At 50.3% G+C, this 14,735-nt stretch overlaps 1 protein-coding gene across 2 annotated transcripts in view; it reads left to right on the top strand.

Moving 5' to 3' along the window:
• Window positions 1–14,735, top strand: part of efcc1 (EF-hand and coiled-coil domain containing 1) — a 60,414-nt gene that overhangs the window by 28,814 nt on the left and 16,865 nt on the right. The window lies entirely within an intron of this gene.

Genomic DNA, 14,735 nt, shown 5'->3' on the forward strand with positions numbered 1-14,735 from the left:
AGTGTTTATCTACCTCCTAGTGTTTATCTAGTGTTTATCTACCTCCTAGTGTTTATCTGCCTCCTAGTGTTTATCTGCCTCCTAGTGTTTATCTGCCTCCTAGTGTTTATCTGCCTCCTAGTGTTTATCTGCCTCCTAGTGTTTATCTGCCTCCTAGTGTTTATCTGCCTCCTAGCGTTTATCTGCCTCCTAGTGTTTATCTGCCTCCTAGTGTTTATCTGCCTCCTAGTGTTTATCTGCCTCCTAGTGTTTATCTCCCTCCTAGTGTTTATCTGCCTCCTAGTGTTTATCTGCCTCCTAGTGTTTATCTGCCTCCTAGCGTTTATCTGCCTCCTAGTGTTTATCTGCCTCCTAGTGTTTATCTGCCTCCTAGTGTTTATCTGCTCCTAGTGTTATCTCCCTCCTAGTGTTTATCTAGTGTTTATCTGCCTCCTAGTGTTTATCTGCCTCCTAGTGTTTATCTGCCTCCTAGTGTTTATCTGCCTCCTAGTGTTTATCTGCCTCCTAGTGTTTATCTGCCTCCTAGTGTTTATCTGCCAACTAGTGTTTATCTGCCTCCTAGCGTTTATCTGCCTCCTAGTGTTTATCTGCCTCCTAGTGTTTATCTGCCTCCTAGTGTTTATCTGCCTCCTAGTGTTTATCTCCCTCCTAGTGTTTATCTAGTGTTTATCTGCCTCCTAGTGTTTATCTGCCTCCTAGTGTTTATCTGCCTCCTAGCGTTTATCTGCCTCCTAGTGTTTTATCTGCCTCCTAGTGTTTATCTGCCTCCTAGTGTTTATCTGCCTCCTAGTGTTTATCTGCCTCCTAGTGTTTATCTAGTGTTTATCTACCTCCTAGTGTTTATCTGCCTCCTAGTGTTTATCTGCCTCCTAGTGTTTATCTGCCTCCTAGTGTTTATCTGCCTCCTAGTGTTTTATCTGCCTCCTAGTGTTTATCTGCCTCCTAGTGTTATCTGCCTCCTAGTGTTTATCTGCCTCGTCATGAGACACGTGGAGCGTTGTGAGGAGCAGGTGCTGCCGCTGCGTTCCACCGTCTCTGAATAAATTGGAGAAGGCAACTCTCGGTGGGACGTCCTCCCGTCCCATTGTTGTTCTGCACCGGCCTTCCCAGAAGAAATACCACATATACCTACAAATACCACGTAGGCCGGTTTTCAGCGTTGGACCATCGCCCTGCACGCTCCCTTCCTCTGGCCCGGGGGCTCTGGACTCTTCTGACCTCTGACCTCTCGCCACACAGCCAGGAGAAGTTCCTCTGACCTCTGACCTCTCGCCACACAGCCAGGAGACGTTCTTCTGACCCCTCGCCACACCGCCTGGTCGCCCGCGTCCTGCCCCCTTTATTTTTCCGCGCTCTTTTAATACGTTCCACCGCGGCGGTCTCTCTGCACCTTGCTCTTCAACCCCCTCGCCGGAGAGAGTTATAGGCGTTGTTTTGTTTGGATGGAGTCCAAAGCCTATATACTAAATACTCCCCCCCCCCCCCCCCTCCCCCGCAAACCCAAGTTTTACATGAAAACGTAGATCCTTCAGATTGGCTCGGGCTCTTCTGTTTGTAACCCCCCACCATCCAGCGCTCCCATGTACGAGCGTGACCTTTGACCTTCCAAGACCTGATTAATCGCCGCCTGCCCTGTAAACATACCCCCCCCTCACGTGCAGCAAGGCCCCCCCTGTCGGCGCTGACCTCCCCAAGTTCAAGCTCGGGCCTCCTGCGTCGGTGAGCGGCAGACTCTCGCTGACTGATGACACCTCAAGAGGAGGAAACGGCTCTTTGGGGGAGGGGGGGGGGGGTAACATCGGCCCCCCGCACTGTGATAAACACAGGAAGTATTGCGGGTGTCCTTCTAACTCTTAACCATAAACATCTGGACCCCCCCCCCCCCCCCCCCCCTTCAACCCCAAAGCACTGGTTCAGAATTTGCTAACAGGGTAGAAGAGTGCAGGCTCCTCAGATCAGAAAGGCACTGACATACTACCTACTACCATACTATCATACTACCATACTATCATACTACCATACTATCTACTACATACTATCATACTACCATACTATCATACTACCTATCACACTGTAGCTAGAATCCTGCTCCATGCATGTGCATGTGCATTTACATTTACATTTAGTCATTTAATGACGCTTTTATCCAAAGCGACTTACAGGTTCTGTAGGACAAGTCAGCAGGAAGGGAACAACTCTTTCAGCGGAGTAACAATGTTCATCCAACAGTGTTGAAACTTGGGTGCTGCAGCGTTGAGTGCAGAGTAGTAGAGACATGTTAGTATAGTAGGTAGTAGGGATGACAAGGAGGATTATTTAGTGGAAGAGTGCATGATAGTAGAAGACGGTAAGAAGGTTAGTTTTTTCTCATTTCAGATATTGATTGAAGAAGCGTGTTTTTAGTCAATGGCGAAAGATTGGTTACAATAGGGACATCATTATACAGGGTATCTGCAGGGTATTAAAAAAGTATTAAATTCACAATTCTCCAATTTAATTCTCCAATTTAAGGCCTTAAAAGGTATTAACAATTGTTAAACTTAATTTGCACAGTGGGGGGGGGGGGGGGGGGGGGGGGGGGGGGGCAGGAGATGAAATAACATTAAATAAATATATGAAATGTTTTTGTATTCAAGTCGTTGTTCTTTGCGGGGCTACCGGGAGCTTGGTGCGTCTGGCGAGAGCTTGTATGGAACAAAATCTTTAATTGGTCACCAGTTCAGTGTCGCTATGTGGTTTGCATGCTAGTATGGCCGTGAACTTGGTATTCAATTTCACTCTCTAAGTGGTATTAAAAAGGTCTTTAAAAAGTATTAAATGTAACTTGTTGAAACCTGCAGATATACCCTGGTAATTAATACAACACCTGCGTGATGTGAGCCAGGAATAGCTTTAGAACGTCGTGTTATTTCATGACCAGGTAATATAAGAACCATGCAGGAAAGATAACACCGTATTCATTGTGCAATAATACATAGTAACTACTCACTTATACCCTGGTCTGGATTCTGTTTGACTACATAATTGTGGAGTATATTCATATATTCCTAAAGGAACACACCAACATTATGGGACATGTGCTCACTGTCTTCTTACATTTACATTTACATTTTGTCATTTAGCTGACGCTTTTATCCAAAGCGACTTACACGTTTTGTACAACAAGACAGCAGGAAGGGTACAACTCAGCTGAGTAACAATGTTCATCAAAGTGTTGAGTGCTACAGTGTAGGTTAGTATATTAGGACAGTAGTGCATGACAGTAAGGTTAGTTAGGGTTAGAGTTTAAAATAAAAAAAACTAAAACTAAAACAAAATTCTCCAGAGAGAGACAAGAAGAGTAACACCAGTTTCCTCTGTTCCTTAAAGGGTTTGACTTGCAGATAAGACAAGTCTGTTCTCTCCAGTGTTTACAAACATGACCAACTCACAGCCACACAATACTGCAAATACAAATAGAAAACGAACACAATGAATCAATAAATCAACTAGAGAATGAAAACACGAGTCTCCATCCCTGTGTTTTTATCGTCGGTAGCCGGGAGAGCCATTCGTTTGGGTTTGGATTTGGATCACTGATTGCCCCTTTAATGCATGTTGTCTGGGGGGGGGGCAGTCTGGACCCGTCTGGTAGGTCTCAGCGAGTATAACGTCTGAGACAAGAGGTTCATTCATTACAGGAGCCAATATAATCTATCAGATAGGGAGACACGCTACGCTGACAGTCCAGGAAGTGTTTAATTGATTATCTAGTGCTGCCCGGCTAGCCTGGTGAGACGCTGGATGATTAGACTAGGCCTGGCGGGGGAAGCTCCTTATATGGGCTTCCTTCCTTATTCAGCTTTTATTCTCCAGATTACAATGATCAAGAACAGGCGGTCAGGTGGCGTAGCGGAGATTGCGTTCGTCACCAACGCCGGAGACGCTGGATTCGCCTGTTCGAATCCAGCTCCCGGCGTTGTCACCAGCTTGGCTGGCCGTTCACACTAATACAATTGGCAGTATTAGAGGGTGGGAGAAGCTGGCGGGGTGGGTCCGGGTCGTTGTAAACAGCGACTCCTACAGTTCGGTCGGGGCGCCTGCTAATCGCGGATGGGACCTGAGTGGATGGTGTGATCCTTCCACACGTTACACCCTCTCAATGAGAGTCCGCGGCTGCCAGGTGAAAAGAAGCAGTTGATGGCTAGACGTGTGTCGGAGGAAGCACGTGATAGCCTCCACTCTCCCAGACCGACTGTGGGGGTAAGTGCGCAGCGACAGGAAGGGGATTGGAATTGGCATAACGACTAACATTGGGATGGGAGAAAATCGGAGGAAAAAGGATAAAAAAATTAAAAAAACAATGATCAAGAACATCAAATGTACGTTTGCAGTATAAATAGAGCTGTGTCGTCTGGTGGCTGACTGCGTCTAACAGAGGCCTCCTCCACACATTACGCTAGTTTAGTCGGCTTGTACGGACAGGATTTTGACCCCATTGACTTTGCATTAGTCTCTGTCTGGCTGACTGTGCAGAGCTGCAGGGTGTCCAGTATGTAGAACAGCATGGATTGTGCTGAAAAAGGTCTTTACCGATTGATTGTCAATCCTTGTGTTGTGTTGTGTTAATTACAGCTCAATGAAATGATAAGGTAGCAGTCCCTATAAGACAAGGTGTTGTGTTAATTACAGCTCAATGAAATGATAAGGTAGCAGTCCCTATAAGACAAGGTGTTGTGTTAATTACAGCTCAATGAAATGATAAGGTAGCAGTCCCTATAAGACAAGGGGGACAGTGGCTCGGGAGGTAGAGCAGTCATCTGGTAATCCGGAGGTTCCCGGTAAGATTCCCGCTCCTCCCCCGGGCAGCGTGTCGAGGTGTCCTTGAGCAAGACACTTAACCCCTAACTGCTCCCGATGAACAGGTTGGCACCACCTTGCATGGTTGCCTCCGCCGTCGGTGTGTGAATGTGTGAGTGAACGGGTCAAACGTGAGGAACAAATTGTAAAGCGCTTTGGATAAAAGCGCTATATAAATGCAGCCATTTACCATTTTTACAAGGTGTTTACGAGCTGTAATTAACAAGGATTCAATCTTCAAACTCTCAATTACTTTCAAAAACGAAACTTTCACAACTAAATGAATGCATGCCCGTGCACACATCACTCCTGTCCTCCACTCTCTCCACTGGCTCCCAATCAAACACCGCATAAACTTCACTACTCCTCACCTTCAAAGCCCTCCACAGCCTGGCCCCCCTCTACCTGACTGATCTCCTTCTCCCCTACCGCCCCACCCGTTCCCTCCGGTCCTCCTCCACTGCCTCCCTCACTGTCCCGACATCCAAACTCAAAAACGTTGGTGATCGGGCCTTCTCTCGCACTGCACCCCGACTCTGGAACTCCCTCCCTCAGTCCATCAGAGACTCCCCTACACTCTCCACCTTCAAAGCTCGCCTCAAAACCCACCTGTTCTCCCTTGCCTTCCACCCCCCCCCCACCCATAACCCCCCCCCCCCCCCCCCCTCCAACCGGATTGATGTCTGTCTCGTGTCGCTCTGTCTTTTTGTGCTATCTCATGCTGTCTTCCCTGTTCCCCCCATGGTCTCATGTTCCTTTTGTTTTTGTTTTTGTATCTTTGTTTTTACTTTGTTCCCAACTACTGTCAGCGACTTCGGGTCATTGAGAAGCGCTATACAAATAAAATGAATTTTTATTATTATTATGCAAAACTGTTTAGAGTTGTGTGAGATTATGTGCAAAATAAATCGGCATTGCTTTTTTGCAAGTAGGAAATAATAGGGCTTGGGTTCCGAAATGGTGAACTACCCCTTTAGTACTGTAGTGTTCTGACTGTACCTATACACAACAATATTCAAAGGGACAAAATATTCAAAGTCACACGACTCAAAGTATAATCTTACAGGCTTCTAGTAAAAAGAGTAAAAAAAGCTTTTCATTGGTGCGGCAGCCTAACACAGACCATGTGGCCGAGTTGACGCTGGTTTCTATTCATGGTTGTCATTACAGAACATACAGTGTAACGGACGCAGATCTCATACTGAATTAACTGAGAGGAGTTTCCACTTTAAACTCTCATTAGCTTTGACACTTCGGTGCAAACAACACACAGGTTTATTTTGTTTCGTTAAAAAAAAAAAAACATCCCGCTTTCAGAAGATGTTACGGAACATCTCGATGCCTCTGGGGGTGTTGTACTTTCTCTCGCTCGTAAAGAAATATATATAAATAAGGGGAATAAATATTCCGTTTTCTTGGCACTCCAAAAAAAACATTCACGCTGCTTTTCCGCGGTCGACTGGCGAGGACTTTGATCCCCGTCTGCTCCAATCATACTCTGTCCCCACGAGGCAGAGCTGCGACCCAGAGAGGGGTGCCCCACGGGGCAGAGCTGCGACCCAGAGAGGGGTGCCCCACGGGGCAGAGCTGCGACCCAGAGAGGGGTGCCCCACGGGGCAGAGCTGCGACCCAGAGAGGGGTGCCCCACGAGGCAGAGCTGCGACCCAGAGAGGGGTGCCCCACGAGGCAGAGCTGCGACCCAGAGAGGGGTGCCCCACGGGGCAGAGCTGCGACCCAGAGAGGGGAGTCCCACGAGGCAGAGCTGCGACCCAGAGAGGGGTGCCCCACGAGGCAGAGCTGCGACCCAGAGAGGGGTGCCCCACGGGGCAGAGCTGCGACCCAGAGAGGGGTGCCCCACGAGGCAGAGCTGCGACCCAGAGAGGGGTGCCCCACGAGGCAGAGCTGTGACCCAGAGAGGGGTGCCCCACGAGGCAGAGCTGCGACCCAGAGAGGGGTGCCCCACGGGGCGGAGCTGCGACCCAGAGAGGGGTGCCCCACGGGGCGGAGCTGCGACCCAGAGAGTCCGGACTCTTAAGCCGCTCCGGAGAGCTTGCGCTGCCATTTGTCAAGTTCAAAACAACACATTACTACATTTCTCTTTTCTTTGTATGCGTTTAATTGAAACCCTCTGGCGAGGGAGCCTCCTCGAGCTGCATCGTGCTTCTTCACGTGACCAACCTCATCATCGTAATCCTCCTCGACTGGTTTCTTTTGTGCGACAACCGGCGACTCTTTCACTCCGACCTCAGAGGAGGATGTTGTGTTTTTTTTACACAATGTCTTCTTGTCTCCCGGTGGACAAAGACCGCTTCCTTCCACCACCTCAAACACACAGAGCCCTAACCAGGCCCTAACCAGGCCCTAACCAGGCCCCAACCAGGCCCCAACCAGGCCCCAACCAGGCCCCTAACCAGGCCCCAACCAGGCCCCAACCAGGCCCCAACCAGGCCCCTAACCAGGCCCCTAACCAGGCCCCTAACCAGGCCCCTAACCAGGCCCCAACCAGGCCCCAACCAGGCCCCCAACCAGGCCCCCAACCAGGCCCCCAACCAGGCCCCCAACCAGGCCCCCAACCAGGCCCCCAACCAGGCCCCCAACCAGGCCCCCAACCAGGGCCCCAACCAGGGCCCCAACCAGGCCCCAACCAGGCCCCAACCAGGCCCCAACCAGGCCCCAACCAGGCCCCAACCAGGCCCCAACCAGGCCCCAACCAGGCCCCAACCAGGCCTTAACCAGGCCCTAACCAGGCCTTAACCAGGCCCCAACCAGGCCCCAACCAGGCCCCAACCAGGCCCCAACCAGGCCCCAACCAGGCCCCAACCAGGCCCCAACCAGGCCCCAACCAGGCCTTAACCAGGCCCTAACCAGGCCCCAACCAGGCCCCAACCAGGCCCTAACCAGGCCCCAACCAGGCCTTAACCAGGACCTAACCAGGCCCCAGACCACTGCTCCCCTAACCAGGCCCTAACCAGGCCCTAACCAGGCCCCAACCAGGCCCTAACCAGGACCTAACCAGGCCCCAGACCACTGCTCCCCTAACCAGGCCCTAACCAGGCCCTAACCAGGCCTTAACCAGGACCTAACCAGGACCTAACCAGGCCCTAACCAGGCCCTAACCAGGCCTTAACCAGGCCCCACCCAGGCCCTAACCAGGCCCTAACCAGGCTCTAACCAGGCCTTAACCAGGCCCTAACCAGGCCCTAACCAGGCCCCGGACCGCTGCTCCCCTAACCAGGCCCTAACCAGGCCCTAACCAGGCCCTAACCAGGCCCCAGACCACTGCTCCCCTAACCAGGCCCTAACCAGGCCCTAACCAGGCCCCAGACCACTGCTCCCCTAACCAGGCCCTAACCAGGCCCCAACCAGGCCCTAACCAGGACCTAACCAGGCCCCAGACCACTGCTCCCCTAACCAGGCCCTAACCAGGCCCTAACCAGGCCTTAACCAGGCCCCGGACCGCTGCTCCCCTAACCAGGCCCTAACCAGGCCCTAACCAGGCCCTAACCAGGCCCTAACCAGGCCTTAACCAGGCCTTAACCAGGCCCCGGACCACTGCTCCCCTAACCAGGCCCTAACCAGGCCCTAACCAGGCCTTAACCAGGCCCCGGACCGCTGCTCCCCTAACCAGGCCCTAACCAGGCCCTAACCAGGCCTTAACCAGGCCCCGGACCGCTGCTCCCCTAACCAGGCCCTAACCAGGCCCTAACCAGGCCTTAACCAGGCCCTAACCAGGCCTTAACCAGGCCCTAACCAGGCCCCAACCAGGCCTTAACCAGGCCCTAACCAGGCCTTAATCAGGCCCCAACCAGGCCTTAACCAGGCCCTAACCAGGCCCTAACCAGGCCCTAACCAGGCCTTAACCAGGCCCCAACCAGGCCCCAACCAGGCCTTAACCAGGCCCCAACCAGGCCTTAACCAGGCCTTAACCAGGCCCTAACCAGGCCCCAACCAGGCCCTAACCAGGCCTTAACCAGGCCCCAACCAGGCCCTAACCAGGCCCTAACCAGGCCCTAACCAGGCCCTAACCAGGCCCTAACCAGGCCTTAACCAGGACCTAACCAGGCCCCGGACCGCTGCTCCCCTAACCAGGCCCTAACCAGGCCCTAACCAGGCCCTAACCAGGCCTTAACCAGGACCTAACCAGGACCTAACCAGGCCCTAACCAGGCCCTAACCAGGCCCCAACCAGGCCCTAACCAGGCCTTAACCAGGCCCCGGACCGCTGCTCCCCTAACCAGGCCCTAACCAGGCCCTAACCAGGCCTTAACCAGGACCTAACCAGGACCTAACCAGGCCCCAGACCACTGCTCCCCTAACCAGGCCCTAACCAGGCCCTACCAGGCCCCAACCTGGCCCTAACCAGGACCTAACCAGGCCCCAGACCACTGCTCCCCTAACCAGGCCCTAACCAGGCCCTAACCAGGCCTTAACCAGGACCTAACCAGGACCTAACCAGGCCCTAACCAGGCCCTAACCAGGCCTTAACCAGGCCCCACCCAGGCCCTAACCAGGCCTTAACCAGGCCCTAACCAGGCCCTAACCAGGCCCCGGACCGCTGCTCCCCTAACCAGGCCCTAACCAGGCCCTAACTTGGCCCCAGACCACTGCTCCCCTAACCAGGCCCTAACCAGGCCCCAACCAGGCCCTAACCAGGACCTAACCAGGCCCCAGACCACTGCTCCCCTAACCAGGCCCTAACCAGGCCCCAACCAGGCCCCAGACCACTGCTCCCCACCGACAACTCTTGTCAATTAAAGTGCAATTAGTTGTACAGAGGCCTGCGTTTGAAAAAAAGAAGCCCTCGGCCAGTTCATTCCTGAGTCTTTCTGAGTGTCTCCAGGGCAACCAGAGAGGTGTGTGTGTGTGTGTGTGTGTGTGTGTGTGTGTGTGTGTGTGTGTGTGTGTGTGTGTGTGTGCGTGCGTGCTCACGCACCCCCCCCCCCTTGGCATCTTCCTCTCCTTCCAGCTGTGGGCCCTCAATGTACCTCCTCCTCCTCCTCCTCCTCCTCCTCCTCCTCCTCCTCCTCCTCCTCCTCCTCCTGCTCCCAAAGTGGCCCCCCAGTAACTTAAACACGTCTCCTCCCTCTCTCTCTCTCTCTCTCTCTCTCTCTCTCTCTCTCTCTCTCTCTCTCTCTCCCTCTCCCTCTCCCTCTCCCTCTCTCTCCCTCTCTCTCTCTCTCTCTGATTGATTGCCTGAAACCCTGGTTACAATTATTGACCTTCGCCGAGCGCTGCTGCCCGCTTCGTACCCGGAGGCTCCGCACAAAGGAGCCTTCACAGGGGCGATGTTGTCCCACGGCGGAGCGGCCTGGCGGCGGGCAGGATGTGAGCGTGAGCGGCTCCTCCACCGGGGTCTCTCTCCGCGAGAGCCAGGCGGCTAAAAACCCTTTTTTTTTTTTTTTTCTGGAGTTTTTTTTTTTGTTCTTTTTTTTCTTTCTTTTCTTTCCTGGCAAGACACCGGTCATCTGGAAACACTTACTCCGTGAGTTACTGAGGCCCCCTATCGGATTTCCCCTCCCGACAACACAAAGGACCAGACGGGCAGGAGGGAGGGAGAGAGAGAAAACGAGAGAATTCAAACGATTACAAAATGATTGATCTGCCCAAACGGCCCAAACTCGATTCTTTCTTTTACTTTTCATTCGTTTCCTAGAGCGTGTTTCGTAAACAAACGCTGAAAAGCGCGGTGGACGTAAAAAAAACACGACTTTGTGTTTCTTCGCGCGTAGATTTTACACTAAAGTTCCCCTTAAAGAAATGGCAGAAAAGACCCTGTTCTCTGTTGACACTCGCCTGGTCGTTAGTGCAGCGCTGCTCCACCTGGGGGTCGCCCCCCCCCCCCCCCCCCCCCTCCAGGGGGTCACAAGATGATTCTGGGGGGCAGGTCACAAAAAGATAATACAAATACGTCATGTTTGGTGCAGATGCTTTTCTTGTTAAATAAGGAACATTTGAAGCACAAAGCTCTCATTATTGCCTAATAATTATAATATAACCGAATAACCGATAGGGCAAACAGACCGTCATCTGCACCTTTGTTTACACAATTTATTTTTCTCATATCTTTATATTCAGAGTTCATTTTATTGTTTACACTGTTTATTTTTCTCATATTTCTCTATTCATATCTATTCTGATTGCCTATATTTATGTCTTTCTACTATTACCCTGCCCATACTTGTACCTCCCCTCCCCCGTGCTGCTATGACGGCCACATTTCCCCACAAGGGGATCAATAAAACAATATGTTATCTTATCCAATTATTATTAGTCCTATGGTGTCAAAAAGCACCATTCTGTCTGTTCGATGGTGAAATGGCTACTGTTTTTAGGGGTTCATGCATCGAAACAGACCCACTGCATTTAACCCTTTCACTACCACTACTTCTGTAGTGTGGTAGTGAAAGGGTTAACATTCTGTAGTGTGGTAGTGAAAGGGTTAAAGCTGTAATAGGCAACTTCGGAAAAATGGAAAAAAAGTTTACCAGCCCAGCAGAACTAGAGCTGAGCTCTGCATCACTTTAAGAGTGAGTTTACCTGCCCAGCAGAACTAGAGCTGAGCTCTGCATCACTTTAAGAGTGAGTTTACCTGCCCAGCAGAACTAGAGCTGAGCTCTGCATCACTTTAAGAGTGAGTTTACCTGCCTAGCAGAACTAGAGCTCTGCATCACTTTAAGAGTGAGTTTACCTGGCCAGCAGAACTAGAGCTGAGCTCTGCATCACTTTAAGAGTGAGTTTACCTGGCCAGCAGAACTAGAGCTGAGCTCTGCATCACTTTAAGAGTGAGTTTACCTGCCCAGCAGAACTAGAGCTGAGCTCTGCATCACTTTAAGAGTGAGTTTACCTGCCCAGCAGAACTAGAGCTGAGCTCTGCATCACTTTAAGAGTGAGTTTACCTGCCCAGCAGAACTAGAGCTGAGCTCTGCATCACTTTAAGAGTGAGTTTACCTGCCCAGCAGAACTAGAGCTCTGCATCACTTTAAGAGTGAGTTTACCTGCCCAGCAGAACCAGAGCTGAGCTCTGCATCACTTTAAGAGTGAGTTTACCTGCCCAGCAGAACTAGAGCTGAGCTCTGCATCACTTTAAGAGTGAGTTTACCTGCCCAGTAGAACTAGAGCTGAGCTCTGCATCACTTTAAGAGTGAGTTTACCTGCCCAGCAGAACTAGAGCTCTGCATCTCTTTAAGAGTGAGTTTACCTGCCCAGCAGAACTAGAGCTGAGCTCTGCATCTCTCTTCCAGCCTCACCCGCCACAAATGTTTTCCACAGACTCTGCAGGCGAAAAACATTTGAATGGCCAAAAGCAACCGCTCCCTGCATCGATCAATCAGATGTTTTGGACCCGCCAGTGATCCCAGGCTCGCATCGGAAAACTAACGTGTTTTTCGTCAAAAAGTACACAATGTGCAGATCTCAGGGTTCGCACATGGTCCTTGAAGTGTCAAGGCCTGGAATTCCTTGAAAACAGCCAAGGTTTTTTTTAACAAGGTGCTTAAAAGTCCTTGAAATTCAAATCAACCATTCGCATTGAAAGTTTTGTTCATCCATGATAAAATAGTTCTGAATCAAGAAAATATATATTTTTTATCTAAAGTATAAAAAACAGCATTTAAAAGTGAATTGTATCCTTTTTAAATGCCCTTTTAAAATGAAGAATGTTGCTTGGAAAAGTACTTGAAAGTCCTTGAATTTCATTTTGCAATGTCTGTGGGAACCCTAAAATCTGCCACCTGCCGATCACATTTACCTGCCGATCACATTTCTTTGATTGATTATTTACTTTTAGCTTAAAGCTGCTGGCGTCTCTGGGAGTCTGTGGGAAACCTTTGTTGTGCTGCATGGACTTGTTAGGGGGCGACAGTGGCTCAGGAGGCAGAGCAGTAATCCAGAGGTTCCCGGGTTCGATTCCCGCTCCTCCCAGGCATCGTGTCGAAGTGTCCTTGAGCGAGACACTTAACCCCTAAGTGCTCCCGAGGAGCAGGTTGGCACCTTGCATGGTCGCCTCCGCCATCGGCGTGTGAATGTGTAAAATGTGAGGAACAAGTTGTAAAGCGCTGTGGATAAAAGCTGTTTTAGCACCATTTATTCCACTTCTGCTGGGCAGGTGAACTCACTCTCGCTGTTTTCTCTGAAGTCGCATATTATACCGCAACTTTAACACACGGCCATTTTGATATCCCTCACATCGTAACAACCTACAGCGACTCGCGTGGCGTCTGCTCCCGCTGCCGCGCCGCCGCTGACCCACTTATGTGAAAATGGCTTAAAGATGCAACGTCTGGCTTCAATTACTCCTCCGCCCATATCTGCAGAACTATATCACAGCCTTCTATACAATTATCATGGCGCTTGTAGACAGGACCTAATATCCACTACCTCATGTTAGACGATATGTTCACTTTGATGTTGTTGGGGAATTGGCTCGGATTGAGAAGTTCTTCTCTGAGTTGGGGGGGGGGGGTTCCCAGTGACACCAGCCCCCTGTGGCCGATAGTATCACTGCAGCTGCTCCGCACTGTGTGAACGTGCAGGTTTAGATTAGATTCACATGTAGTTTGGCATCCAACCAGAGTGCACATGTTACAACATCCAACCAGAGTGCACATGTTACAACATCCAACCAGAGTGCACATGTTACAACATCCAACCAGAGTGCACATGTTACAACATCCAACCAGAGTGCACATGTTACAACATCCAACCAGAGTGCACATGTTACAACATCCAACCAGAGTGCACATGTTACAACATCCAACCAGAGTGCACATGTTACAACATCCAACCAGAGTGCACATGTAACATGTTACAACATCCAACCAGAGTGCACATGTAACATGTTACAACATCCAACCAGAGTGCACATGTAACATGTTACAACATCCAACCAGAGTGCACATGTTACAACATCCAACCAGAGTGCACATGTAACATGTTACAACATCCAACCAGAGTGCACATGTTACAACATCCAACCAGAGTGCACATGTAACATGTTACAACATCCAACCAGAGTGCACATGTTACAACATCCAACTAGAGTGCACATGTAACATGTTACAACATCCAACCAGAGTGCACATGTTACAACATCCAACCAGAGTGCACATGTTACAACATCCAACCAGAGTGCACATGTTACGACATCCAACCAGAGTGCACATGTTACAACATCCAACCAGAGTGCACATGTAACATGTTACAACATCCAACCAGAGTGCACATGTAACATGTTACAACATCCAACCAGAGTGCACATGTTACAACATCCAACCAGAGTGCACATGTTACAACATCCAACCAGAGTGCACATGTTACAACATCCAACCAGAGTGCACATGTAACATGTTACAACATCCAACCAGAGTGCACATGTTACAACATCCAACCAGAGTGCACATGTTACAACATCCAACCAGAGTGCACATGTTACAACATCCAACCAGAGTGCACATGTAACATGTTACAACATCCAACCAGAGTGCACATGTTACAACATCCAACCAGAGTGCACATGTAACATGTTACAACATCCAACCAGAGTGCACATGTAACATGTTACAACATCCAACCAGAGTGCACATGTTACAACATCCAACCAGAGTGCACATGTTACAACATCCAACCAGAGTGCACATGTAACATGTTACAACATCCAACCAGAGTGCACATGTTACAACATCCAACCAGAGTGCACATGTTACAACATCCAACCAGAGTGCACATGTTACGACATCCAACCAGAGTGCACATGTTACAACATCCAACCAGAGTGCACATGTAACATGTTACAACATCCAACCAGAGTGCACATGTAACATGTTACAACATCCAACCAGAGTGCACATGTTACAACATCCAACCAGAGTGCACATGTAACATGTTACAACATCCAACCAG

Source organism: Notolepis coatsorum (genome assembly GCF_963971535.1).
Source record: "Notolepis coatsorum genome assembly, chromosome: 6".
Classification (NCBI taxonomy): domain Eukaryota; kingdom Metazoa; phylum Chordata; class Actinopteri; order Aulopiformes; family Paralepididae; genus Notolepis; species Notolepis coatsorum.